Here is a 25981-nt window from a genome sequence, read left to right on the forward strand (position 1 = left end):
CATTTTTTCAAGCTTAATACCACTCAACCACCCACTTTGAGGAGTGCAAAAGCAGGCGAAGGTGGCTCTTTGTCTAGTTTTCTGTGTGCATGTGTGTATGCATGTGCATATGTATGTGTGTGTCTGTGTGTGCGTGTGTAGGGGGAGGAGGGGAAAAAGTAGGAAGAACTGCTTAACCCCCTCATCTCCGGGTAATACTGTACTTTCCTGACAACACAGCCACGATTATGTGGGGCAAATGAAAGTGTTAATCTTCATCTCCCACTATATGTTGTATAGTTGCCCAGTATTAATGTACTTCCTGAACAGCCAGACATAAATACACTACACTGTATCTATGAACAGGCAAATATTCACTAACTTGCATTTATACAGCATGCCTCATGCGGGGAAGCATCTCAGAGCACTTAAAACACTACACTATATCAATGTGCAGTCAGGGATTCACTGTATCAACATATAAGGTGACGCAATGCATGTATTCACTGTATTAATGCATAAGTAGTGATTTATTCTACAGCAATTAATTCATTTTAAACATAATAGGGTCAGCAACTGATCAGGGATCAAATCCACAATAATCTTGTAGAGAACTAATTAAGCTCCTTAAATTTATTGATTTATATGGTTTCACTCAAACCTAGAAGTATTGTTCAAAATTACAAGTCAATTTTTTAAAAATGACAGAAAAGCCAGCATACAGAAAAAGTTAAAAACAAAGTTTATGAATATTCACTTAAGAAACCATGTGTTGAGTTCCACATCAATGTTTAAGTAAATCATGGAACAGGCTCCCAAGGGAGACAGTGGAAGCAGAAAGTGTTGATTCTTTCTAAAGCAAATTGGATAAGATTTCTTTTAGAAAATAATATCTTGGGATACAGTATATATTTTGGGACATGACAAGTGCATGCAACTGCAAATGTTTTTTCCCATAAACAGGAATCCCAATTTTCATCAGTCTCAAGGAGTGAAACCCAACTACTCCAATTTAAAGATTTTGGTTCATTCAGTTGCTGTGCTTTTCAGGCTACAAGCAACGTTAACATTTTTGCTTTGCCTTCAGATGAGGCCCAGAATTTTCATCCAAACAACCCAATTCTGCACCTGCAATACCATTCCAAATGGTACTTTGAAACATATTAATTCTTTGTAGCAGCTTCCACAGTCATCCACCAATACCTCCTTTTCTTGTCGACTGGTAATGAAAGTTTATTAAGTTCGCAGTTCCTTATGTAAAGCAGTTGAATACAGCAAGAGACAGCTTGAAGCCAGGAGCAGAGAAATATGCACACGGAGATAAGAACTAGAAACAAAATCAATTGAACTCACTAAAAAAAGTTAAACCTGTTTAAGGTGTTAATAATTCCACCTTTTCTGAAGATCCAAAGTATGATGGACAAGTCACCCTCGAAATCAGTGTTCCATGCATTGTCAAAAACACGCAAGGACTTGTAGAACTGCTAGAAATGGACACTGGAAGATTGTAGCCATCTCAAACATTGGTGGAAATATACACTTGGAAGATTGCAGTTGACATCAGAGACTCCAGAAATGCCAGTACAAATTACATCTAAGCCAAACATGATCACATCTCTTTTTCAAAAGGGCACCAGTTTCGTTTGATCATACAACTTGTTGTTACTGGTTTGAAATGTGAATGTAACTCACTTATTGCTTCTTTTTATGTCTCGGTTGTCTTGGGTGAAAAAAAAGGCAGATTCTCCTATTCCAACAATGTCTTCAAGTCACCCCTTTATCCTCTTTGTAATTCTTTCTATAGCGTCTTGTGGCAGAACCTGTGAAACAGCAATAAAGAAGACACAAATTGAATTTGGTAGCCAGAAGTTACAAAGTGTTTGACAACTCAAACCATTTTCGCCTGGTACTGCAAGGAGTCTGTTCAATAATAATAATCCTTGCATTTGGTATTGTGCCTTGCATGTCAGAAGGACATCCCAAAGCACTTCACAGGATTTTACTATGAAGTAGAGTGACTGTATATTTGTGGGCGAACACTGAACAATGCTTCCTCCCTTCAAAAAAGGGATAAAAGTCAAAGGTACCTTCGTTATGATTTGCATTCAATTCATTGAAATTACAGCAACGAAGGAAACCATTCAGTCTATTCCATTGTGCTATATACCTGAAAGCAATTGGCTTTTACAAAGCCGGACACATGAGAACAATTTTCAGGAGCCCACAGTCTTACAACTAGCGATCAAATACTTTTCTGCATTCTGTCTATTTCAGATAGTTGAGCAATGCAAGGTGAAAAGAGCCTCCAGTACAACATACAGAGCAATGAAGGATTTTGCATTCCAATAATGAAAGTTACTGCAGTACCATAGATGTAGCCCAAGGCCTTTTTAAAGAAACTACTACTTCTGTTTTGTGCCCTCTTTTCCCATTTTCAGATCACACTGAAAGACCTTCTTCTTTGACTGTGCTTAGTTACCTCCCCCTGGCATCAGGCTCCGTCACAGTTAAGCACTCGAAGACACTACCCTCCGTGAAGGGGATATATAAATACAAGTTGTTGTTGTCCTTTATTCCTCTATTCCCATTACAGCTTCATTAGTACATTAACAGGATAAATTTGCAAACTGTTACAAGCACTGGTTGAAAATGTTGTCAAAGCCCACACATGCACAATTTAATGCTGCAGCTGACATTCTAGATGCATCCACATTGTGGGATTGTAAAAGACCTGACGCATCAATGGTAAATCTCTAGATTGTTTCTCAATTACTCTCTCTCCCTGTGCAAAACCCTCATACATTATAATGAACCATCACAATACTATTGGTCACGAGTACAGAATTTGTTTTAAAATTTCTCTACAACAATTTTTTTTAACCAGAGTAATTGTTATAGGCAAGAGAAATACAGCAGTTGTTTTAAAAGCGCAACAATTCTCCAGATAAGTAGAACGAACCACAGCAATAGAACAAATTCCATGATTTAAAAATTTCAGATGACAATGACTAATCCATTCTGAGACTCCTCTGAAGTTATCAGAATGCACATGAAAATATTAGTAGTCTCTTTGCCACTGCTTTATCATGGCAAAGAAACATCTCAAAAAAGGTTCACATAATGTAATGTGGTTGTCATGTAGTCAAATGTGGCAGCTAATCTCCCTCAGCAACATCCCTCAAAAAATAACCAATCAACTGTTTATTTTATGCATATAGATTAGGCTAAAGAAAGAAATTACATTGCTAAAATGCATTATAATAACAAGTAATAATAATCCTTACATTTGATATATAGGGCACACAGTTATAAAAGCTCAAGTTATCGTATGTTGCAGCTGTCACCTCCAGTACTCTTCTAGCTTCTGGTCAGCTTCCTGCACATGCTTGCAACATACAACACTATCTATATATATATATATATATAGACAAGAAACACTTAGGACAGTGGTCAAGGCTGATCAGCTGGTTTCCTGTGTGCTACAGAGAAGCACGAGGAAGCCAGACACCTTGGTGGCCCGGAAGTTGGACCGTCGTGCATTTTGTTTTCACAGAGAAGTGCTATGGTGCGGAGGTTGATTTCATGGACTCAGATCTCCACTTTACAATGGGGATCACCCTGTGTTCCTATTGACATCAAAATGACTCAAAGCAGTTTACTTGTACAGTAGTTCTGGTCAATTGTAGTCACTTTTTAATAGGCAACCACAGCCATTTGCATACAGCTATGAAGTGAATGCCTAATTTACAGAAACATAGAAATTTATAATATTGTAGGAGGCTGCTCATCCCATTTTTTATGTCGGTGTTTGCACCTCCAAGAAGCCATCCGTCCTCATCCCAATTCTCTGCCTTTCACTGTACCCTGTTAATTCTCTGCATGCGTTTGTCTAATTCTCTTTTACATACCCCCCAATCAACTCTGCTCTAAAAGTCACTCTGACAAATCATTCCATATCCTGACAAGCTTCTGGGAGAAGAAGTTCTTCCAAGCTTTTACTGCACTAGTCACAATCTTGAATTCATTCTCATCGTAAAGACCCAACATAAAGGTTGTTCCATTTAGTCACCTGCATATGATAAAACCAGGTATGCTTAAGAAAACTGGCTGCTAAAAGTGTCCCATTCCCCAACACCTACATAACCCTTGAAAAGCAATTAAGAATCTGTCCGTGCGCGCGCGCACACACACTCACAAACACGCACCATGTTGTACCAAAGCCCATGAAGCTCTTGCTCATTCAGCAGTTAATTCAACCCAATTCAACCCAAATCTACTCCAGAAGGCATCACCAATGCCAGAATAAAGGCCTCTTTGTTTTGGTGAAAAATTATATATGAACTGATATATAACTGAACATGCCTCAATAACAGGCTTAAAAATAGCAACAGACATCAGGATTGTAAAATTGTTGCCAATAGCACAAAACAACATCTAAATTTTAAGGAGCTCTGTTGCCTAATTTTTATATCCAGTTCAGATGGACCGACCACACCACACAATAATTTAGCTCAAGCATACTTTAAAATCTCCTAATCCCTACAACCAAGATGCAAAATTAATGAAATGCTGGAGACCTCACATAAATATACGCCAGACTCACCATTTTCATACTTGAAATGTTTTTGTTAAATGCAAATCAAGGGCAATGAATGTCTGCGTTGAGAAATGCTCACATTTTGGCATTTAACATGAGCTTGAAGCACTTGCAAGTCAGATATAATACATACAGCTTCTGAGTAATAAAATAATAAAAATAACAGTGCCCTTCACTTATATTAAATTATGGGTGGTGGGCACTTTATAAGTGCAAGTAGTTTTTGCTGTTAGAATATGGAATTCCTTATCAGAAATTATTGTTAAAGCTAATTTCACAACAGCATTTAAAAGTCAACTGGATAAATACTCGAGGAATACTACTGAAGGCTAAAATTCAGGAAATGGATGAGAGTGGGTTGCTCTGGTAGGAGATCTAGTACCAGCATAAACACAATGGCTGAATGGTCTCTTCTGTGCAGTGAACTTACTTCAAGCCAATTGCAAGCTTATTTCAAACAATACATTGAAAGAGACAGAGATGTAAGGATAGGGCCCTTGTCCACTCCACAAATCAGTCCTGCTTTACAATTTTCTGATCTGTGACATGGCTGCATCATTCCCCATGCACTACTAGACAACTGAGTAAATTAGTTTTTTACTTCATCAATGACAGAAACTGTTACCTTCTAATACTGATCAAAAGTATACAACTCAGCAGTCAGCGTAAAATTTGTTTCCACCCGCAGAAGAAGATACCTTAATGCATCAATGCAAACCACATATGCAGCCAAGAACCAACTTTCAACAATCATATGCTGAAGAGATGGTCTCCTCTATTAAGAATAGTTTTCTCAGGGCAACAGAACCCAAATAAATTTCAGCTACAGCAGTTTCCAATTAGGCCAATGTATTTTTTTTTCCATGAAAGGCAGTGAAAAGAAGAAAGCAGTTTGTCTACCCCAGCAAAAAGCCATCTATTAAAAACAACAAAGTGGCCCAGCCCAGAACAGGTAATAAGGAGGTCTTACCTGTGAAGGTCAAATAAACTTCAGCTATTCCAATTAGGCCAATGTATTTTTGATTTCATGACAGGGTAGTAGTTGAAGTCTACATTTAGTCTTAGTTTCCCTGAGTTAGGAACAAGATCAGGGCTTTCACTCCTGACCTGTATTGAAAGTCCTCTGCTGGAAAATGCATGTGGGTGGACATCAGATGAGGAGTAGATCAGGCTGGTGTGTGAAGCTCCTTGTATGATGAGGGGGTTGAGGGAAAGGAATAGGGAAAAATTCAACAGTTTCTTGTTTGCATAACTTTACCAAACTTTTCTTCCAAAGTATAAGTCATGTCAACGTTTGTGAACCAAGACATGAAAGAATTCTCTTTAACAGGCATCAGGTATATTACACATGCTTTGCAGTGGGTCAAAAACAAAACCTTGCTTTCACTTATCCACGGTAATATCCATATATAAATAGGGAACTGTTAAATAATTGAACGGTAGAATGTCAGCCCATCACTTCTGATTCCCTTCTGTAGGCAGGTGGCGAGTCACCATTTTGAGTACTCACATGTGGTTTTAATTATGCTGCAGGCCTGAAATATGCTGACAAACCAATCTTTCTCAACGGCAGAGGTACAGGGTTAAAGTTGCCCTCCCACATCCATCCAATTTTCACAGCGATGCCAACCGCACAAGAAGGAAATGCAGTGCATCCAATCTTCACTCTCTTTAGTTATTAAATGCTAATTTGTTCATGTGATAGATACTCTGAAGTTCAATCAATCAATCAATGATATCATGTATATTACAGCAAATAATTTCCACTTAATACAACAAAAATACAAAAAGCACAATATGGCCATTGCTCATTCATTTCAACAGCAGCAACTTACATTTATATAACACCATTCATGTTGGATAGCAATTCTGAGTGCTTAGTAATCATCAGCAATAAAGGCTGTTATTCACATTAAACGTGTCATTTTGATTGAGATATACCACCAAAACACTTATTAAAATGTGTTTCAATTTCAAAGATGAGAAACAGTGTACATTCATCCATAATTTTATAAAGGCATGGGTGACGGACCTTGCAGTGCAGGTTTACAAATAATTACCATAAACCTTTACTTTGGTGAGGCAACATGTTAAAGCTACAAAAAATAATGAAGGTTGAAAACTCTAAAAAAAAATTCTATTAAAAATTCTCATTGATATCAGATTTTTACACATTTACCAATTCCAACAAGTTGAAGTTGATTTTGTATTCTGCTGCTGTATCAATAACCATGGCTGTCTTGCTGTGCATTAGATCCCATTTCCTTACACCATTGGGATCATTCCAAGCCACTTCTGTCAATGATGTCAATTTTTGGGTGGTCAGCTGGGTGCCTGACACATGCAGAAGAAACCCATCATCAAGCTTAAGAGTATCCAAACCAAACTGAGAATTCCACACATCCCACCTACACGGCTAAGAAATTAGAGAGATAGATCATTGGAATGAAAGACGCACTCTCTCCTTGACATCAACGATGGCCACAGCATTGACTGTTCAAATAAATCCAAAAATGACAGAAAGAAAAACAGGACCATCTCGCGATTTACATATAAAACGTGGATGCCGACAGTACATTTCCTTGGCATTAGAATGGGAATAACTGATTCTGATTAGGGACAAATCAGAATCTATAGAGTCCCGTGGAGTCCTGTAGCTCAGTGGTTAGAGCACTCGCTTTGCAAGTGAGAGACCTGGGTTTGATTCCCGTCAGGGCAAAACCTTGGGCACGTTTCCCTACTCCACACGCCTGATAATAATCCCTCAAGAAAAAAATAACAGTTTGGACACTTCAATCCACAACTGTTTGTGGGACACTGCTGTGGGCAATTGGCTGCCGTATTTCGCACACAAATATATAGTTAAGTCACTTTATATTCTGTGAAGCGCTTTGAGACATCTAGAGGCTTGGATTGTTGTTAGATATACTGTCCTTCCGATGAGACATTCACCCGAGAGCCCATCTGACAAAACAAATGGCATTAAAGATCCCACAGCAGTTTCGTAAGAGAAGGCAGTTTCTCCTGGTATCCCGGCCAAAAATCCCCCAAATAAAATTGGTCATTCTCGTTCTTTATTGCCATTTGTGAGTCATTGCTATGCACAAATTATCTGCCACGTTCGCCTACAAAGCACAATCACTGTACTTTATGCATTCCTGTGAAGTGCTTCAAGATGTCCTCCCATCGTGAAAAGTACTACATCAAATGCAAGGATTATTATTAATTTCACTACACTCAGCAACATCAGATCACACAGCTTCAGTACACACAATATTTAATCTTCTTTCAGTGAAAAAGTCAGATGGCAATATTAAAATTTCCTTCATGCCTTCTGATGAGGAAACAGTAATCTTGCCCAGTTCAACTTCTCACGGGTCCTTTGTGTCTCATGCGAGTCTCATTAACACAAGCAATTTCCCTCTTAAATTTGCTAGCATGATACATCTCCATTGCCCCCCTGACTCGTCTATTCCACAACAACAATAAAATTACATTTATAGAGCGCCTTTCACTTCGGAAGGACGTCCCAAGACGCTGGACAGTCAGGGGTCAGGATGGTGATCACAAATTCACTTTACTCACTGTGTACAGTTACAGCTTTGACCAGGTTAAATATATTAGGGTGTAATTGATTTGTACCCTTTATTATCTTAAATCCTTTAACCAACATTTCCCCTGCATCTTACTTTGACATGGGCTTTCCCATAATCTCTCGCATAACTCAGGCATTATTAATCTATTAATGTTGTTGCATTTTATTCTACCTCTTCCAATGCCAACATCCTTACAGTAACACTGCGCATAATATTCGAGGTGGTGGATGGCATCCTTTCCTTGAATTATGTTAGAGAACTTATTAGCTGAAAACTTGCTTTCTTTACAGCCACTGCCCACCATGCTGTTAGATCACCATTTCAGTGATCAAACTCCAAATTATCTTAATTGCTCCCATATCTGCAAACCATAAAACCTTTTTAATACTCCCTGACAGGTGTTCCTCCCCTCACCTCTTGTACACTGCAGTGAATTTCCTACACTGTTCCAACACCAGAAATTAGGACAGATAAAAATGGTTCTTGCTAAAAGTTAGTATCGCTTTTAATTGGAAGGACTTAGGCCATATTCATACATGCAATTGCACTGAAAAGAAATAAGCATTGTAGTTACAATATTTGACTCAATAAATACTTGCAGTGTAAGATTAGAAGAAAACAAATTTTAAAAAAATGTGAAAATTTATGGGGCCTATAATGTGGTACTGTAATCCCAACACGTTGCGTCCTCCGAGTAAACTTGTAAGCACGTAAGTCTCACTGGAAACACCATTTGAGATTTTGTAACTGATGTCATCTGTCACCGTTGTAACTTCCCTTTCCCCAACAAACAAGTGGGAATGTTCCTGTAAATTAGGACCTCACCCCAAAGACGTAATGTCTTTGTGCATTCAAACTCTCTGAAACAATAAAGCTGGAACATATTGAACATTAGCATTAAAGTTGCAGCACAAAGATTCAAATCTGCTTTCATTTCTCATTATGCTCCAGAAATGTTACTGCAGTTTTCAAAGTAATTACTACAGACAGATGGCGAAAGATAGATGTAATCAACTGACGTATTCAGCGCCCATATTCATTCACATCGATGCACATGGGGCTTGGCAGACTCATGACATTAAGGCTAAGTCCTGTTTAAAAGGAATACTGCTTTCAAATGTAAACAAATGTAGATTCACTAGTACTACAAAAAGTCATGGTTGGTTGAGAAACATTTTGAAGGTTCACTATATGTAGATTAAGTTTACTGTGGATACTGCCTTGACTTCTGCCTCAGCCAGATGGTCTATAAAATAAATCTGGTGGCAGCCTGTACGTTGCAGCTTCTTGCTGCACCTCGGTTTCATTTATTCATTTGCTGTTTATAAATGCAAATCGTTGTTGTTCTTTGTTTACACCAAACATCTTTAGCAGAGTATCCGTTAATTACATGTTTTTAATTTTAGATTCTTTCATCCTTATCCTGCGGTACAGAACCTAAAAAACCTGTTCAATGACCTGCTTGTCATTGAAAACACTGACTGGCAAGCTTCCCACTGCTTGTCCGGCTTGGACCAACCTGCCAGTTAAGGCTTCGGTTTGCAGGGATAAAAGGAGCTGAGTGAGAAGAAACTCTGCCTCAAGTGACGTCTGCTCTCCAAATTCTGCCGATAAGCCAGGCAGCAGGTCCATCATTAGTATCACCCTGGAGTACTGCGAACCTGCCTGGCCTAGAAACTGGACTACTGAGACCATCACAGAGGATTGACTTGACTGCAATTTTTCGTCGCAAAGCATGTCACCTCGTAGCCCGTCCAACTTCACTTAGCTTCCCTACCGCCCATACCCAACCACCCCAAGGAGGATAGACTATGGAGAACAGTTTCATCTACAACAAGCATAAGGAAGAATCTGTCCAGCATACAAATGTCAGTACAGTTTAATTGATTTGACTCTTCATACAACATTATAAACATGGAGCACACAATTAGACTAAAGACAAAAACAATTGCTGGAAATCTGGTGAATAAACTGAAAATACTGGAAGTGAATTGAAGGTGCACAACCGATAAATCGGCACTTTACTTTGAAGGTTTTTTTTAAAAAAGCATGGTTTCTCCAGGCAATAGTCTCAAGTTTATCTTCTGAGCATACTTCCTTGCCCCCTACAATCTGGACTGCAGTTGAGTTTCTATACTAAGCATTTATGTATATAGACTAAGACACTTAGTCCTATCCCTAAAACCAACCACCTGCTCCCTTGACCCCATCCCCACTCCACTCCTTATCTCCCAGCTCCACTTTCTTGCCCCACATATCACCGACATCATCAACCTGTCCCTCTCCTCTGGCTCTGTCCCCATTCCCTTAAAAACTGCCACCATCACGCCCACCCTGAAAAAACCCTCCCTTGATGCGTCGCAGCTATCAAGCTACCGGCCCATCTCCAACCTCCCCTTTCTCTCCAAGGTCCTGGAAAGAGTTGTCGCCTCCCAACTGCGCTCTTTCCTTTCCACCCATTCTCTTTTCGAACCCCTTCAGTCAGGTTTCCGTGCTGCCCATAGCACAGAAACTGCCCTGGTCAAGGTCACCAATGATATCCTGACCATCTGTGACCAGGGCTCCCTCTGCCTCCTCGTCCTCCTCGACCTATCGGCAGCATTCGATACGGTCGACCACGCTATCCTACTCCACCGCTTGTCCTCCCACCTCAACCTTCAAGGCACTGTCCTTGAATGGTTTAGGTCGTACCTTTCTCACCGTCTTCACTTTGTCTCGACGAATGGCTTCTCCTCCACCCCCCGTACTGTCTCATGTGGTGTCCCTCAGGGCTCTGTCCTCGGTCCCCTCCTCTTCACCCTCTATATGCTCCCCCTCGGTGACATCATCCGCAGACATGGAGTTAACTTCCACATGTATGCGGATGACACCCAACTCTACCTTTCCTCCTCTACTCTCAACTCCACGACCACCGATGTCCTGACAGCTGCCTGTCCGACATCGAGTCCTGGACGAGAGACAACTTTCTTCAGCTCAACGTGCGAAAAACCGAGGCCCTCCTGATTGGCTCACGTCAGCGCCTCCGCACCTCAGGCGCTGACACCATCAGCATCCAAGGCTGCACTCTCCACCTCTCAAAGCCAGTCAGGAACCTCGGCGTTTTGTTCGACCCTGAGCTGTCCTTTCTCCCTCACATCCGCACCACAACTGGCACCGCCTTCCATCACCTCCGGAACATCGCCAGACTACGGCACTACCTCACCCCTCACGCTGCTGAAACCCTGGTCCACGCCTTTGTCACCTCAAGGCTGGACTATGGGAACTCTCTCCTCGCCGGCCTTCCCGCCACCTCCCTCCACAAGCTGCAGGTCATTCAGAACTCTGCAGCTCGTGTACTGTCCCGCACCAGGCTTCGGGACCACATCACTCCCACCCTCGCTCGCCTCCACTGGCTCCCCATCCCCCAGAGGATTGATTTCAAGATCCTCATCCTCACCTACAAGGCCATTCACGGCCTTGCTCCCTCCTACCTCTCCAACCTACTATCCCCCTACCTACCTGCCCGTACCCTCCGTTCCTCTGGCTCCGGTCTGCTCCACGTCCCCCGGCCCAACCGCCCTACCATCGGTGGTCGGGCCTTCAGCCTCTCAGCCCCGAGGCTCTGGAACTCATCCCCCAGTGCCTTCGCCGCTTCCTCCCTTTCCTCCTTCAAGGCCGGTCTCAAAACCTTTCTCTTTGACCGAGCCTTCAGCTCCCCTCTCGACTCTCTTCCCTCCTCGCTCCCTCCCTCCCTCCCCTCACCCTGACCATTTCCCCCCTCTCACTCCCTTCCCTCCCTCACCCTGACCATTTCCCCCTCCTCGCTCCCTCCCTTCCCTCCCCTCACCCTGACCATTTCCCCCCTGCTCGGGTCATGACCCAACTGTGCAGCGCCTTGGGACGTCCTCCTGACGTGAAAGGCGCTTTATAAATGGAATCTTGTTGTTGTTGTTGTTGTTGACACTTGGTTTACTTACACAGCCAATTATAAGAAATCAACATTTTTAAAACAACAGATTAATCAAGCACAATTAACCCGCAGTAATGAATTTCAGCACATTTCCAATGTGCTCAGTCATTCAATGGTTTTGTTTCACTCAAGGGCCCTTTTAAGTGAGTATGGTTTCTTCATGATCTTCAGACTTTTCTTCATCCTCCCTAATCAAAGGACAATGTAATGAGATACTTTGTGGCCACAATACCAAGTTTAATGGTGAATTCCAGAATCCACAGCAGAATCCATCCACTAACTCCACACGGGATTTGTTCAAACCTCACTGATTGCTTTTGATATCCTGCCTGGAACTGAGTTTTCAGGACTTCAGTTCCATTTCCTGGCCGATTAGCATTGCCCATCAGCCTTTACGCAAAAGGAAACAGAAATTATCTTCTGTGCAAATAATTCGACAACACGCAAAACTAGCAAAATTGCACACACTAAATTATAAAGCTGTATCCTCGGTTTGAACATAATTTGCAGAATTATTGACACAATTAAGCTAAATTAAGGTAAAACACACATCCTCAGCTAATCATCTAAAATTGTAATTATTCAATTACTCCAAACAAAACACCTGTCTTTTGTGATGGAAAACAGTTCCCTACAGTGACTGATCCTGTTGACCTATCCATCCCCCCTCCCCCCATTCAAGATGATCACTAAATGGGAGGAGTCGAAAAACTGACAGAATGGCACAAAACACAATGGATTTAACATCCTGAATTAAGGAAGGGAAGAGAAAAAAGTCAACAATTTCCACTCCTAATAATTCTCCAGTGTCCTTACTCCACTCAAAGTGCATATATGGATCCCTGAGAAGAACAGGATCAAGCTTGGCTGCAGTAGGCCCCAGGGTCTCAGTCTCCTAGCAGTTTCCAGAGAATGTCCAAAGTTGAAGATCCTTGTCCTGTCCTTACGTTTAAAGTCCTCCATGGTCTTGCTCCCCCCCTACCTGTGTAATCTACCAAACCGTAAACAAGCTGCCCGCTCCCTCTGCTTGGCAGGCACTGGCCTGCTTCTCGCCCTCCGCCCTGCCCGCTACACCATCAACAGTCAGGATTTCAGCCTTTCTGCCCCAACCCTCTGGAACTCCAACCCAGAGCCCTCCGACACACCCCCTCACTTGCCTCCTTCAAGGCCCGTGTTGAGACCTTGCCTTCAATTATCCCCCTACCCCCATCTCCCTTGCCCTCCACCCCTCTTGACTCCAAACCTCAGCTTGGGTGCTTCACTCTCCAGTCAGGACATTCTCCTGACGTGAAGGGCACTATATAAATGCAATGAGAAGGATTGAATGCTTGTCAGAAGAAGGGAAAATGAACCACAACAAGTTGCATCCACCTATCAAACTACAAGTAACCTCTTTGTTTCATAAATAAGGAGCACTGTATGTTTGAAGAACAGCCTGGAGACAATACCTGTCTGTAGCCACAAATTGTACCAACCAATCTTTGCCAAAGGGCATGGACAATAATATATTATCTAGCTTGGTTAGAGGGCAGTTCTGCAGTACATCACATTGGTGGAACAACAGACTGGAACAGGATGCACTGATGCAGCTCACCGACATGCTGTATCAGACTGCCATTCCGCAACACTTCCATTCTCAATTCAGTCATCTGGAGAAGATGCCAAGAAGCACACTTCCCAAACAGCACAGTTGAGGGTTTTGAGGAGGGAGGAACAGAGCATAAATTAGAAACCAAAACCCTTGACAGACTGAGTCCTGACAGTTTTCAATATTTAACACACACAATGCAGCTGTGGATGTACAATTGTAAGAGTACTTCTCGCAATTCAAATGCTCTCATCCTCACTCTATTTTGTTGATCAATTAAGCATCACATGAAATCAACAGATTATTTCCCTTTTCACTGTTAAGCACTGAATGAATTTGGATTATTTTAGTATTACATACATATACATCAAGTAGCTGAGCAACAGTAAATAGAAATAAGAGCCATAATTATGACACTTGGTTTTAGATATATTCTATTTCAAGCGAAACAAACATACTTCAGCTCTGATGAAGTTTCACATCTCACACATTATCCAATCTTTCTCTTTCAAATTCTGATCGACCTGTTGTGCATTTCCAGCATTTTTTTGCTTCAGTTGCAGATTTTCAGCAATTGTTTGCTTTTAAAAAAATCTACTTCAAAGTAAAGTCACATGCTTTTAGGTTTGAAATATATTCAGATGATCACATGACTTCTAAAGCAATCACACAGCACTGACATATATTTGCTTACTAAACTTCACAAGCACACTTTCAAGAAGATTGTGAAGCTATGTCACTTTATGCATCATCTTCTGAAGCAAACTGTACAAAATATACTGATTAGCTAAACATACCGGCTCAGCTGGTAGCATTCTCACGTGAATCAAAAGGTTCAGCTTTCAAGTCGCACACACTCTAGGTCGACACTCCAATGCAATGCTGGGGGAGCACTAAATTATCAGAGGTGCCATCCTTCAGATGAGATGTTAAACACAAGTGTGCCTATTTAGATGATCATTTAAGATTATTGTTTGAAGAAGAAAGCAGGTGTCCTAGCCATTAATCAACAACTTGTATTCATATAGCGCCCTTCACTTGGATAGCATCTCGGAGCAATTATAATACCCCAGACAAAAAATTGGGTCATTCGCTTCACTGTTTGCGGAATTGTGCTGTAGTATACAGTCACTATAGAAATTTTATAAAGCACTTTGAGAGGTTTGAAGTTACAGGCACTATGCCAAATGCATGGATTATTACTATCAGAACTATTTAGTTTCATTCAGTTTTTACAAACGAAATGTGATCAGCATGATTCATTTTTAACACATCAAGTTATGGATTGCACACATGTACACAGTCGCTGTGTGGAACAGAAAATTGAATAGGCTTTAAATTATGTAAATGTAGGCCTGGTGAGTTAAGCTGGAAAGATGAGACCCATTTAAACATTACTATCTTTTTTGGTCAGCTGGGTGTATGACACATGCAGAAATCCATCACCATGCTTAAGAGCACCTGAACCAGTTCTGTGCAAAACACTGCAGATGCTGGAAATCTATCAGTTCTATGCATCCCACCGATATATGTAAATTCCAGAGATTTACTGTAATACACACTCTCTCCTTAGAAGGACGTAGCCCCCTGGAGTCTAACCAGCTAAAACCGCATAGCTTGCCATTAATATTGCTGTCTGGCAAGCTTTCCACCTGCTTGTCCAGCTAGGATCACCATAACCATTGGGGCTTTGGCTTGCAGCGCCTGTTATTTCCCACCCCAGAACCAGACATCTAGGTGGTCCGTGAGCAACAGCTCAGACCAGTCAATCATCACCCAGAGCCGGGTCTCTCTGATGAGTGACAGCTATTATAGCCAACTGCTGCTCGGATCCCACCGTCCTGTTTAAACCCCAACAAAGTTTTTAAGCACACAGAGGTTTTATGTGGAATCAGCATCCCTGCAAATCAGCGCCCACATTTTACCTGAAAATGCCAAGCTCTTTCAGGGTGCCAGTCCACCACTAGTAATGACTGCATGTTGTGTAGGCATACTGAGAAATTAACAAGAATACTCACAACTTTCCAATCTTAATTAAAGTGCTCCATTTTTCTTCTGTTGACTAAAAGCTGCTTTACAAATCTGGAGTCACTTTCAGAAAAGAAGCTTTGTGAGACATGTTCATTTACTGGTTTGGTCAATTGGGATTTTCTTGGTTGATGTGTAGGACAGCTTTTTAAATAAAAATTTGACTGCTGTCCAAATGTGCAACATTCACAACAATCCAGAGTTATTTTTTGATATCAAGATTGAAACATGGAAAATTTTAGAAGCAGAGAAAATTGGGTACAATAACATTAATAATAATAATCCTTGCATTTGATATAGCGCTTTTCACGTCGGAGGATGTCCCAAAGCGCTTCACAGAACACACTGTAAAGTGAATTGACTGTATATTTGTGGGCGAACGCGGCAGCCAATTGCGCACAGCAATGTCCCACAAACAGTCGTAGATTGAAAATGACCAATTTATTATTGTTTTTATTTTTGGAGGGATTATTATTAGGCTCTGTGTGGAGTAAGGAAACTTGTCCAAGGTTTCGCCCTCTGCCTGGATTTGAACTCAGGTCTCTCACTTGCAAAGCGAGTGCTCTAACCACTGAGCTACAGGACTCCACAATTACCCTAATATGCAGAACAATGAGACCCAGCAAGGCACTTTCGGTCAAAAAGCCAGAAACAGTTTCACATAAGCTACTTTCTGTAAATATAGAAACAAAAACAGGTGGAGAGGGGAATTTTATTCCAATTCTCCAGAGGTTTTAGTGCTGTTCTTAATCCAAAATTCTATTATCGCAATGGATTTGTTAAGGAAAAACCAAACCCATTAAAATATCTTCCCCATTTGATGTCGTTCCTCTTAAATCATAATTCTACCACACCAGTAATTGCTGCAAATGAGAAAGCATCTTTATATTCAAGACCACTATCATCTGCACCTACTAGTTTACCACAGCAGAACTACAAAAATCAGAACTACAAAGCACCAATGGGAGTAAATGACAAAATTAAGATTGACAGTTAAGGTTTAGCGTTAACTTCACATTCAACTCCTCTGGCCTAGATGTTCTGGTGAATGCTGTGCCATGCAATTACTTAAACAGTTTCATGTAGAAAAACTCAAACAAAGTTTTGAAAAAAAAATGACAGGTCTCTTGAGAAGTATAGATCTAATTCAAGGTCTGAATAAGACATACAAATATCAAAGAATAATGTGGATGTATTCATGTAAGTCACAAAAATAACTTCCAGATACTGAATTAGCTCATCAAAGCATTATAATTGCAAGAGCGAGGTGACCATCTAGTTTCCATTCCTGACTGTGAATCTAGCGACTAGCTCACAAAAATGGAGGTGTATGATCCTAAATTCACCTTCGTCTTAGCTTGTAAGGCCATTTTGTCTCAACATTTAAGTATTCACAGTAATGAAGAAATCTTAAATTCAGTCTTCATTTGGAAAACAGCTTTCTCAAGTTCTTAAAAAGAACCCATTTCAAAATTAAGACTGAATTTATTATTATTATTGTTATTATTATTATTTTAAGAATTGTTCAGAATTCCACATGACCTTAAATTTTAAGACAAAGTGGTTTACAGGGAAAGGATAAGTAGAATTCTGGTGTGCTGGGTTCTCAACTTTGAATTGCAGCATCACAAAACAGTAATTTTCATACTTGTCTTAAGGGACTAGTTGCGTCTCAGTCAGGTAACAAGAAAATTACATTTGTATTGCGACTTTCACATCAGGAGGATGTCCCATGGCGCTGGACAATCAGGTAACCTGGCTAAGTACATAATAATCCTTGCATTTGATATTGCGCCTTATCACATCTTCAAGACATCTCAAAGAGCTTCACAGAATACACTGAAGTGAATTGACTGTCTATTTTGTAGGCGAAACACAGCAGCCAATTGCACAGAGTAGTGTCCCATAAACATTCTTGAATTGAGCGACCAATTTATTATTATTATTTATTTTTTGATGGAGATGTAAAAGTGTTTCCAAGTATCAGCAAATCGACAAAATATTGACAGCATCCATGTTCGTGATCATGGCGCTACTTAGTTTCTCCCAGTTTCCTGGCCAATAATCCCTGAAATATAATTGTGGTCACTCACTTCATGGCTGTTGGTGGGACATTGTTATGCACAAATTGGCTGCAGCATTCACCCACAAAACACACAGTTACACCACTTTACAGGATATTCTATGAAGCTTGTTGAAACATCTTGACAACATGATAAAGTGCTATATCAAAAGCAAGGTTTATTATTCATTATTGGCAAAATTCAGAGAAAGAACCATACAAAGTTTACTGCACAGACTGAAGCCATTCCTCCCATTGAGTCTGTACCAGTGCCTGTTCCCCTACTAGAGATGCAGTATCTACTCTAATCCAAGTCTCCTGGTTGTTCTCAAAATTCCTTAATAACGTGTCGCCCACAAAATATTCAGTCAATTCACATTACAGTATATTCTGTGAAGCGCTTTGAGACGTCTTAGAAGAACGTGAAAAGCACTATATCAAATGCAAGGATTATTATTAATTATCAATTTCCTTTTAAATGCCATCATTGACTCAGCTTTAACAGTCATGTATGGTAAAGCATAACATATTCCAGCAACCCTCTCTATATAAAAAAAACTTTAATCTCCCTTTTTTGCATTATGCTCCACAGACGAGTCAACTAAAAAAAGTTATAATCCATTAAATTGAACAGTCTTAATTGAACTTCAAGCAGTATTTAAAAATATCAAACTAGAATATTTCGGACACATTCTTGAGGATTAGTATGTCTAATAGTGAATTAATCACCCGTGTAGAAATTTATAGTAAAGTCCTCAGTTTATAAATCTCCTGATAGTCTCCAAATGCTGCAAAGAAATAATAATACTTGCATTTGATATAGCGCAATATGTATATTATATATATAATATTATATATAATATATATATTACATCGTTGAGTGAGTGGATTAAGTGACCAAATTATTATTAATTAGTTTATTTATTTTGAAAGGACTATTATCCCCAGAAAGTGATCTGCCAATCGACTAACAACCATGTTGCTACTTACTGCCAAGTCAACAGAGGTGTGGAGTAAGGAAACTTGCCTAAGGTTTCCCCCTGCCCTGGAATACTCTCGCTTGCGAGATGAGTGCTGTAACCAATACGCTACAGGATTATTGGAAATATTAACTGGCAAAGGATTACATCGAAGATACCTCCCAAGTTCATAAAAACGTCTCTTCGCACACATCTCCCTGACTATATCACACATAATACCAAATTTGTTAAGCATCCAAATCAGTTTGCTACAAGGCCATCGACATGTATCTTATCTTACGCTATGCATTTATATTCGAGAAGGTCCGGCTCAATTCATACCTTCAATATATAGAATACCCATTTTGTCATTCAGCCAATAGAACAACAACAACAACAAGATTGCATTTATAGAGCGCCTTTCACGTCGGGAGGACGTCCCAAGGCGCTGGACAGTTGGGTCGGGACACGAGCAGCGGGGAAACGGTCAGGGTGGGGGGAGGGAAGGGAGGGAGCGAGGAGGGGGGAAACGGTCAGGGTGAGGGGAGGAAGGGAGGGAGCGAGGAGGGGGGAAACGGTCAGGGTGAGGGGAGGGAAGGGAGGGAGCGAGGAGGGGGAAGAGAGTCGAGAGAGGAGCTGAAGGCTCGGTCGAAGAGAACAGCCAATCAAACACGAAACCAGACCAATTTGACAGCCATGAGCTCAAACAATGGGGACAGAAAGTGCAAAACACCCGCACTGTTGATTTGAGAGCCCCCACCTCTCCCCCGAAAGAAAAAGATAATAAATCGAAGACAATTAGGGTTTGATGATACATTGCTGGTCTCCGACCCAGTGGAGCAATGTGGTCATTCTCCCCCTCCCCTCCCCCCCCACACACACACACACACCACACACACACACACAGGGTCAGGTCACTCAGTGGGATTGCACAGGGCTCCAGTGCAGCCTATTTCCTGAATGAATTTCTCCTCCAGACACACACACACACTCACACACACAGCCCTTCCCTAGTGACGGGCAGCAGTATTACTAATTCTACAGGACACGCGATGACTGGAACAATTATTAAATAAAGATCATACAAAAAAAAAACCCCGGTCAGAAACACACACCACCAATACAATCTCTCTCTCTCTCTCTCTCTGTGTCTCTTCCTACCAGAGGTTACATTGCAAAACTTTTCTCTCTTTTTTTTTCTTTCTTTCTTTCTTCATAAAAGGTGGCAATAACGTGTACACTTTCCGCTCGGGTGGTGGTGGTGGTGGTGATTGTTGCAGAAGAAGGTTTAAGCGCCACCCGCCACGTAATGTTAACAGATACTACTTTTGAGGAGGAGAGAGAGAGGCAGCGCACACACAGACACAGTCACACACACACACACAGTCACACACACACACACACACACACAGTCACACACACACACACAGTCACACACCCACACAGTCACACACCCACACCCACACACACAGTCACACACACACACAGTCACACACCCACACACACACACACAGAGAGTCACACACACTCAATAAAAGTTTGACCTGATCGCGTGTGAGAGATAAAGAAAAGGTCGGTTAACAATACGAGGCGGTGAAGATGCGGCACAAACCTGCGAGGTGGAGAGGGAGAGGAAGCGTGTGCTGTGCTGTGCTGTACTGTGTGTGAGAGACGCGCTGTCGCGGGGGCGAGCGGCTGATGGAAGGTGGAGCGCGCGCGCGCACTGCGCCGCGGAGATGGAACCACGGGGACAATCGACGCGTTCCGAGGCCCCCGGACCACGTTCCACAGGCGGAACAGGGTGTTGGCATAGTGCCCCCTCCCACCCCACCCCACCCCCACCCCAACACACACACACACCAACCCCCCCCCACCACCACCCCCACACACACACACCAACACACACACACACCAACCCCCCCCCCACCCCCACCCCCACACACCAACACACCAACCCCCCCCACACCCACACACCAACACACCCCCCCCACACACACACACACCCCACACACACACCAACACACACACCCCAACCCCCCCCACACTAACACACCAACCCCCCCACACACACACCAACACACCCCACACCCCCACACACACACACCCCACACCCCCCCCCCACCCCCACACACACACCACACCACACACACCCCACCCCCCCACCCCCACACACACCCCAACCCCCCCCCCACACACACACACCCAACACACCACACCAACCCCCACCCCCCCCCACACCCCAACCCCCCCCCACACACACACCCAACACCCCACACACACACCACCCACACCCCACACACACACACACCAACCACACACCCACACACACTCACACCCCCCCACACAACACACCCCAACCCCCCCACACACACACACCCCAACCCCACCCCCACAACACCACCACACACACACACCAACACACAACCCCCCACACACACACACACCCACACAACCCACACACACACACACACACCAACCCACACCAACCCCCCCCCACACACACACACACCAACCCACACACACCCCAACCCCCACACACACCAACACACACATGCACCAACACACAAACCCCCCACACACACACACCCCCCCCCACACACACACACCACCCCCCACACACACACCCCCACACCAACCCCCCCCCCACACACACACCCAACCCCCCCCCACACACTAACACACACCCAACCCCCCCACACCACACACCCCAACCCCCACCCACACACCAACCTCCCCCCCACACACACCCACACACTAACACCAACCCCCCCCCACACCAACCTCCCCCCCACACCCACACCACCCCCGCACACACACTCTACACACCAACCCCATACACACACCCCCCCCACATACACACACCAACCCCACACCACTCCCCCCTCCCCCACACACACACCAACACCCCCCCTCACACAACCCCTCCCCCCACACACACAACTCCACCCCCCCACACAACCCCACCCCCCCACACACACCAACCCCTCCCCCACCCCCCACACACCCCTCACCCCACACACAACCCCACACACACAACCCCACCCCCCCACACACAACCCACCCCCACACACAACCCCACACACAACCCCACACACACAACCCCACCCCCCACACACACCAACCCCCCCCCACACACAACCCCCCCCCCCACCACACCACACACATGGGGTAGGTGTGGTGGGGGGGAGGGGGGGTGGTGGTGGAGGGGGTGGTGGTGGGGGGGAGGGGGGGGGGGATGGTGATGGGTGGGGGATGGTGTGGGGGAGGGAGGTGGGGGGGGGGATGGTGGGGGATGGTGGGGATGGGGGGGATGGTGTGGGGGAGGGGGTGGTGGGGGATGGTGGGGGGGGATGGTGGGGGATGGTGGGGGATGGTGGGGGATGGTGGGGGATGGTGGTGGGGGATGGTGGGGGATGGTGGGGGATGGTGGGGGGATGGTGGGGGATGGTGGGGGATGGTGGGGGATGGTGGGGGATGGTGGGGGATGGTGGGGGATGGTGGGGGATGGTGGGGGATGGTGGGGGATGGTGGGGGATGGTGGGGGATGGTGGGGGATGGTGGGGGATGGTGGGGGGATGGTGGGGGATGGTGGGGGATGGTGGGGGGATGGTGGGGGATGGTGGGGGATGGTGGGGGATGGTGGGGGATGGTGGGGGATGGTGGGGGATGGTGGGGTGGGGGATGGTGGGGGATGGTGGGGGATGGTGGGGGATGGTGGGGGATGGTGGGGGATGGTGGGGGATGGTGGGGGATGGTGGGGGATGGTGGGGGATGGTGGGGGATGGTGGGGGATGGTGGGGGATGGTGGGGGATGGTGGGGGATGGTGGGGGATGGTGGGGGATGGTGGGGATGGTGGGGGATGGTGGGGGATGGTGGGGGATGGTGGGGGATGGTGGGGGATGGTGGGGGATGGTGGGGGATGGTGGGGGATGGTGGGGGATGGTGGGGGATGGTGGGGGATGGTGGGGGATGGTGGGGGGATGGTGGGGATGGTGGGGGATGGTGGTGGGGGATGGTGGGGATGGTGTGGGGGATGGTGGGGGATGGTGGGGGATGGTGGGGATGGTGGGGGATGGTGGTGGGGGATGGTGTGATGGGGGGGGATGGTGGTGTGGGGGGGGTGGTGGGGGGTGGGGGAGGGTGGTGGGAGGGGGGAGGTGTGGGGGGGGTGGTGGTGGGGGATGGTGGGTGGTGTGTGTGGTGGAGGGGGACGTGCGGCTGAGAATAATGTAACATTTTGATAAACTTGACTTCAGAGATGACCTGATGTCATATCGGCTCTCACAGTGAGTGCACATGTGTTTCTGGGGGGGAGGGGAGGGGGGGGGTCGCTGTGTGTTGATGAGGGTCCCCCCCACCCCCCGAGACCTGGGCGTCTCTTGTCGGCGAGAGGTTTGACTTTGCGGTTAATGGGGCCGCGCTGGTGTATGACGGCTTCCCGTGTGCTGTTGAGCGGCTGCTGGGAGGGGGCGGGGCAGAGCGGCTCCCTGTCTGCACCTGATTGGACAAAGGGAAACAACCAATGAAAGGCCAGAGTGTAAGACCTTGCTGCGGATTGGTCAATACCTGAGGGCCGGGAGGTGCAGCGTCACCGCTGATTGGCCTGTGCTCGGGCTGACCTGATTGGCCGGGGCCGGGGAGGGGGCGGGGCCGTTTTACTCGCAGAGTCCCATCTGGTGCTTCAGTTGAAGGTTCTTTGAAGTTGCGCAGCTCCCAGAGAGGGACCGGGGGCCGCGCGCTGCCGCGGTGAGCCCCGCGCTGGAGCTCGCGGCTCAGGGGCGCCGTCCAGACGTCTCAATAATAATAATAATAATCCTTGCATTTGATATAGCGCTTTCCACGTCGGGAGGATGTCCCAAAGCGCTTCACAGAACACACTGTAAAGTGAATTGACTGTATATTTGTGGGCGAACGCGGCAGCCAATTGCGCACAGCAATGTCCCACAAACAGTCGTAGATTGAAAATGACCAATTTATTATCGTTTTGTTTTGGAGGGATTATTATTAGGCGTGTGGAGTAAGGAAACTTGCCCAAGGTTTCGCCCTCTGCCTGGAATTGAACTCGGGTCTCTCACTTGCAAAGCGAGTGCTCTAACCACTGAGCTACAGGACTCCACAAAAAGCGCTCCGCAGCATCTCGCTGGGCAGTGGCTGTATTTTCCAGCCAAACGCGACCACCACCAACTTCCTCACGGCAGTGTCCCGCAAACAGCCGTGATGCGCTCTCGGTACATTTTTTTGTAGCCGATTATTATTATTTTTTTTGTGTGGGGGATCAGTCATTATCACCGTGCTTAAAAGTATCCAAACCGGAAAGTTCACCACACATATATATAGATATATATCTATATATATGGTTATGTCTACCAACTACACATGGAAATAATTGTGAATGGACAATAAAGACGATAGTGGACAAAGAGAAAACAGCTAAAACAACAAGAACAAAATTGCATTTGTATAGCCCCTTTCACGTAAGGAGGATATCTCAAAAGTGTTTTACAGGATTTACTGTAAAGTGTAGTGACTAGTATTTTGTAGGCCAATTCTGTGCACTTCTCTATCGACTACTTTTAACTGATTCCCCCATCTTTTTGGATACTTACTGATTCCACACTGATTCCATAGTCCAATAAAATATTATTCCACGGAATTACGTTTGCAACTGCATCCTCCCGACATGAAAGGCACTATATGAAAGAGGTAGAGGTGGTGTCCCAGTGGCACCACCCCCACCTCCCAAGTGCAAGCACTAAGGATTTTTTTACAATGTGGATTGTCAGAATGATTCTTGACCCAATATTTGCAGCATGACACTCTGATCGCTAAGGGTTATCATAGAGGCAATTTTTGAGTGGGAAATTGGAATTAAAACAATGAACTCTTATTTACAATCTAGCAAAATTAGCAATTTGGGATAATTGCAAGTGCATATAGATGCCTAACAAATTAGAACATTATAAATCAGTTGTAAATGAACATAGAATACCTGTAATCCTTTTCATTGGTAGTCAATTACCTACATAAGGGAACCTGTAGTAATAAAAATAATTCTTGCATTGATACAGCACGTTTCATATCAGGAGGATATCTCAAAGTGCTCCACAGGATTTGACTGTGAAGTGTAATTAATGTGTATTTTTAGGTGAACGTGCAGCCAATTTATGCACAGCAATGTCCCACAAACAGCTATAAAATCAATTTTATTTCAGGAATTGTTGACCAGTGTTTTCTGTATATATAACAACTTGCATTTATATAGCATCCTTCATGCAGGGTAGCGTCCTGGAACGCTTCACAGTGGCGGAGTCTAACAGCGAGCCAAGGGGAGAGGGAGAGGGAGGTGACCGCAAACATGATCAAAAAGGAAAGTCTTTAGGTATGATTTGAAGGTGGGGAGGGAGGGAGAGGACAAGGTGGAAGGGTTGAGGGAAAGAGTTCCAATGTTTCAGGGTGTATTGGCTGAAGGCATGGCCACCGATGGTGGAACGGAGGGCACAAGGGACAAATAGGAGGTCAAAGCCAGGCAAGTGGAGGCAGCGGGTGGTGGAGTGGGGTGTAAGCAGGTCGGATAGGTAGGGTGGTGCGAGGGAATTAAGAGGTTTGAAAACGAGTGAGAGAATCTTCAAGTTGATCAGTTTGGTGATTGGGAGCCAATGGAGCCTGGCAAGGACTGGTGTGATGGGGCTATGGAGTTTTGTGCGAGTGAGTATCCAGGAGGCAGAGTTTTGAATTAATTGGATTTTGTATATGCTGGAGCTGGGGAGACCAGTGAGGAGGGCATTGGAATAGTCCAGCCGAGAAGTGACGAAGGCGTAGACGAGGGTTTCAGCTGCATCAGTTGTGAGGTATGGACGGAGACGGGCAATGTGGCGGAGGTGGGAAAAAGCGATACTGGTCAGGTAGAAGTCTGCATATATGTTTGCATAAGATTAATCCAACATACAAATTGTACACATAGGTTGTTAACCAAAGAAAAATAGAGCCCAATGTAGAGCTCGAGCAATTAGATTTCCATAAAATTCAAATATTATTTATCAGCAGTTGACATCTGGTATTTTTATAAGACATTGATTAGACCGCTGATGGAATATTGTGTGAAAATTGGGAACTACATTATAGAAAGGATATTGGAAAAATGGAGAGGATGCAGCAAAGATTCACAATGATGATACTGGATATGAAAGGATATAATTGTGAGGAGAGGCTACAGCAACAACTT

The 25981-nt window shown here is 44.3% G+C and overlaps 1 protein-coding gene across 5 annotated transcripts in view; it reads right to left on the bottom strand.

Moving 5' to 3' along the window:
* The window catches only part of pals2b (protein associated with LIN7 2, MAGUK family member b), a 78012-nt gene extending 57614 nt beyond the window's left edge, over positions 1-20398 (bottom strand). For 2 of the 5 annotated variants that reach the window (XM_042346891.1, XM_007903127.2), the window contains exons 1-2: positions 6756-6907; positions 1672-1799 (exon numbers count right to left, since the gene is read on the bottom strand). The gene's annotated coding sequence lies outside the window, so the exon portion shown is untranslated. Of the gene's footprint in view, positions 1-1671; positions 1800-5546; positions 5569-6755; positions 6908-19919; positions 20137-20370 lie in introns of those variants that run through there. The other 3 variants (XM_007903119.2, XM_007903133.2, XM_007903135.2) reach the window with 3 other exon arrangements.
* Positions 20399-25981: the final 5583 nt, after the last annotated feature.

The sequence above is a fragment of the Callorhinchus milii genome, unplaced genomic scaffold (assembly GCF_018977255.1).
Source record: "Callorhinchus milii isolate IMCB2004 unplaced genomic scaffold, IMCB_Cmil_1.0 Scaffold2, whole genome shotgun sequence".
NCBI lineage: Eukaryota > Metazoa > Chordata > Chondrichthyes > Chimaeriformes > Callorhinchidae > Callorhinchus > Callorhinchus milii.